This window comes from Pelmatolapia mariae, linkage group LG17 (genome assembly GCF_036321145.2).
Source record: "Pelmatolapia mariae isolate MD_Pm_ZW linkage group LG17, Pm_UMD_F_2, whole genome shotgun sequence".
NCBI classification, from domain to species: Eukaryota; Metazoa; Chordata; class Actinopteri; order Cichliformes; family Cichlidae; genus Pelmatolapia; species Pelmatolapia mariae.
In genome coordinates, this window is record NC_086242.1 from 29,716,507 (window position 1) to 29,721,107 (window position 4,601).

Sequence of the window (4,601 nt, forward strand, 5' to 3'; positions counted from 1 at the left end):
TGGTCTTCCTTTCCCAGCGTGGTCCTCATGTCAGCCAGTTTCATTGTAGCGTTTGTTGTAGCTGTATTGTAGCTGTATCGTTTTTGCGTCTGCACTTTGGGACAAGTTTAAAGTTTTAGTAATTTTCCAGACTGACTGACCTTCAGTTCTTAAAGTAATGATGGACTGTCGTTTCTCTTTATATGAATTCTAACAGTTGTCAAATAGGGCTGTCAGCTGTGTACCAACATAACTACAACATAACTGATAGTCCCAACCCATTAAGAATGCAAGAAATTCGACAAATGAACCCTGACAAGGCACACCTGTGAAGTGAAAACCATTTCAGGTGACTACATCATGAAGCTCATTGAGAGAAGGCAAAGGGTTTGAAGCGCTGTCAACAAAGCAAAGGGTGGCTACTTTGAGGAATCTAAAATATAAGACATATTTAGAGTTTTTAATATTTTTTTTCCTTGCTACATAATTCCCCATATCTTGCTTCATATATGTGATGTCTTGAGTGAGAATCTACAATGTAGGAAGCAGTAAAAATAAAGAAAAGCCATTAAATGAGGAGGCGTGCCCAATCTTTTGACTGGTAGTATGCAAGTAAATAACTGTAATGCATTAACGCATTTAAAGCATTAAAGATATCAATTTGATCAAAGGGTTTGTGCATACTAATGGATTAACTAATGCAGAAACACAGAAAATGCTTTTGGTAATTACCAATGCTGATAAATTAGCTCAGCTGTGGCAAAAACCTTACATTGGATGGTGATGTCATAGATTTGTCAAGCAAGAGTCTTATCATAGTTCTTTTTGTATAAAATCTGAACTTAATTTGCATTTATTGGTTGCAAAAACAATCACGTTTTCATTTTCTTTGCCCTGTTTCATCCCACTGTTCTCCTTCCTAATGCTGTCTCAGTGACACTGCTGTGGGCAGTGCAATCATGATGCATGATACACACACCTGAGGCATCGTAATGTTTTGACACACTTTGTTCTTCTCCTTATTATGCATCTCCTCCTTCATTTTTGCCCTTAACTTTCACCACATCAGGCCTTTGAGAAAAGCAAGTGGAAAAGCACCCTACTGTACACCACACACTACTACCAGATTTCATGCTTTTTGTACCCATTACCATAGTCTTTATGCACAGCTTGCTAAATTAGCATCTTCGAAAGTTCTTGCAAACCAGGTAAAAAAAACATTAAATCTACATAACAGCGCAAATCGTGCTCTGTTTAAATCCATATAAATAGGAGTAGTGGTAGAATGTAGCTTTGTGTTTACTCGAGTATTGAAGTACCCTTCAAGGACTGTGATGTCATGCTGCTCTACATGTCTACTTTTCCCTACTGTACTGTTTATTTTAAACCATTAGTTGTGGATTTCCAGAATAATAACCTACTAATGTACAACGCTGTGTTATAATAGATAAAGAACTATACACAGTAATGAATCAACACAACTATCAACATAACAAAATGTGTATGATTCATCAGAGTAGCCACTTTTACTTTAGGTACCTTGATGCTATGACTTTTGTCCTATGACTTATGTAGGATGAGGACTTTTACTTAAGACTCTAAATATGTGTTTTGCTACTTTACAAAACAATTATTCAGTACAAAATAAACTTGGCAGTTTTCAATGTTATACAACCCGTGTTGGAGCACAGGGCTGCACATAAGGCTGAACATCATACTCAGTATTTACAGCAGCACTGTTTACACTGTGTTTATGTCAAATATCTGGATTTCCCATGCCTTCCCTTTTCATCTTGTTAGTGTACCTTGTATGATCGCATTAACCTTCGTCGTTAATAATAATCTGTACTTTTTATTTTATTTTATTTCTTTAAAATAAAGAAATAAACTAAACCTCCTTGGGCTCTCGCACTCTGGGGCCTCTGGATGTCTGGAGCCTGGATCTCCTCCATGCCTGCTTCATGCCCTGGGGGACGGGGCTATGGCTCTCTACATCCTCTAGCAGACCGTTACATGGGGAAACCTTTTGAATACAAGCGCGCTGATCCACACAGGTGTGCACACGGGTGTTCACTGTTCATAGACATAAACTACACCTTTATTGGCTGCTATTTCCAAGCACATTGTGCGCTGTCGGTCCTGCGTGCTACACAACAACATTCACTATTTAGTATTTACTGCTGTTTACACGTAGCTAGATTAACGTGATGGTGTTGTGTTTAGTATGTTGGTCTGTTTTTTTTTTTGCTTGTTTTCTCTTCTTTTTCTCTCAACAGGTGATCCAGGAGATTTTTTTCTCTCTCTTCTTTGTCTTTTTAAGTGCCCTTTCTCACTGTCCCTCTTCCCTTCTGTTTTTCTTTTCCTTCACCTTTCTGTCTCCCTTTCCTATCCCTCAGTCATGTCTGTCCCATCTGTAACAACTGAAAATAAAATAAAATAAATAATAACAACAAAGGTTGATCAAATGGACCAATATGGCAAGGCCGTGATGATCCATTTGGCAAAGTAAATCCATTGGGTATCCTTGTTGGTCTTCAGACAACAATTCTGACGGCTAAAGAACCAAATGGGACAGACAAAAAAAAAAAAAAGAGATGAAAAGAGATGATCCAACCCCCCCCCCCCCAAAAAAACAAATAAACACAACAACATGGAAATATCACTCAATCTGTGCACTAGAAAGACCCACTGGGAAAATTGTATAGCTCCTTTTATTGGTGTTTAAAAACAAAAAAGATATGCAGGTTATCAGAAGTTTAATTGATATCCTCAGGCATTGTAGTTCAGAAGGCTCTCCACAGCAATACATCAACAACATGTTTCCCCAGAAAATATTACATTATGGAAGTAAATGTACCAGTTTACAAGGTCTTTAAACAGCAGTGTGAGCAGGCATTAGAGACAACAGCCTGGGCGCGCACACATATATACCCACAATTTCACTAAACGTATGCTCAATCATGCTTCTCTGTGCTGTCACATGTAGTTAACAAAGCGGCCCGTCATTTATTGTAGATTAATCCTCGTTCCACACAGTGTCGGGACCTGCACTTTACCTTGTTTTATCGTCATTAAGGGAAAGACATTGAAGAGCTGAGGAGCATGCGGGACGAGGACAAAAAAAAATGAGCAGTGAGGCGAAGATATATCCAGTAAAGGGCGATATTGCACAGGGAGGCAGGGAAAACGGGGCAGGGTGAAGAAAAAGTGAAGGAACCTTTGACAGATGAAAGCTACAGTGGATTTGACTGGAATACAGGAGGTGAAGACAGACAAAGAGAACAAGATGTTCCAGGTTACATTTTAATACCTGGCTATTTCTAGTAGCTCTAGCAATGTGTGATGTTACTGTAGGTCATGAAAACAAAAGAGAAAAAAAAGAAAGAAAGAAAAAACACAGGACGTGAAAGACAAAGAAACAGGTGTACCGGAATACAAACAGAGAGGTGCTGAGAGATTGAAGCTTCCTGCTTTAATGAACCCTCCAGCATCAGCTCTGGCCTCCGCGCTGTAGCCAGGAGCGCCTGCCCTTGCTGTCAAGACCATGTCCGAGCTGTGCAGAGCACCAGTGACAGCTGTACCAAGCTTCACTTTGAAGTCCAGAGTGCAGCAACAGGGTAGATAATGACCCCGCCAATCTCCTCCCAACGCCCTGTCTGCTTCCCCTGGCCTCTGTGCAGGGTAAAAAGGAAGACCTAATGAGCATACTTTTCTGAACAACTTTCACTGAAGGCAAATGCATTAATTCTTGATCCGCTGCCACACTTTATAGTGCTCAGTCTTGCGAGGGAACGGGGATGAGTCAGGGTGAGAGGGAGAGTCGCTAATGCATGTTTCAAAAAAATAAAAAAATAACACAGAGTGGAAAAGACAGGACGCAGAAATGCGAGGATGGTAAGCGAGGGATCTGCATCTTTGTTGAACAGCGTGACACTGAGCAAGAGAGACAAGGCTGAGAAGCACAAGTGACTGCTGGACTTAATGACGTGGAGGTAAATAAGCTTCCATCTCCTTCCCAAACAGTTAAAGGGGGTAGCTGTCCGATATCTGGCGTAATTAATTAGTGTTTACCTGCTTAAGATCCCAACCCAGGTTGCCGCCCAAGGATAGAAGTTGAATGCTTCTTCATTTGGCCTGTCAGGGTTGCAAAGCAGAGAGGTAACCCAAATCAGCTCTGCCAAGGACAGCTGCTTCATCACAATTATAACAAGGTGTCTGCCTGCTGCATCCATACCTGAGGCACTTCAAAAGGGTCGGGGCTAATCAATCTGTAGCACTTCCTGCCAGCGGCGGTGGCTTCGCTTTTCACCAGAAGATGTTTGATGAGAACTAAAGTTCCAAACAATGTTCGATTAGCGAGATCAGGTTCAATGTGGCAAAATTGAACCATCACAGTGAAACAATTCCTCATAACAAAAAGCCTCAGGGAGATGTGAGAGAAGAGAGAAACCAAGTTTCCGCTGTCACAGTTGCGTTTAAATGGTGACAGATAATAGCAATTTTTGTAGGTTTAGACTGAACTCATTTTTACTCCCATTTCCTCTGGGTGAGGACAAATACAATTACTTTCTTTGCAGCAGAGGCAGCAATCATTCCATGCTTTTTCTTTGGCAGTTTAAACT

General features: G+C 40.7%; 1 long non-coding RNA gene across 1 annotated transcript; it reads right to left on the bottom strand.

Annotated features, from left to right (window-relative positions):
- Nucleotides 1–2,812: 2,812 nt before the first annotated feature.
- On the bottom strand, nucleotides 2,813–4,308 carry LOC134616041 (uncharacterized). Its single transcript, XR_010091393.1, has 3 exons — nucleotides 4,214–4,308; nucleotides 4,051–4,113; nucleotides 2,813–3,651 (listed from the first exon to the last, which is right to left on the bottom strand). It is a non-coding gene; the product is annotated as an uncharacterized LOC134616041 (long non-coding RNA).
- Between the last annotated feature and the right edge of the window lie 293 nt (nucleotides 4,309–4,601).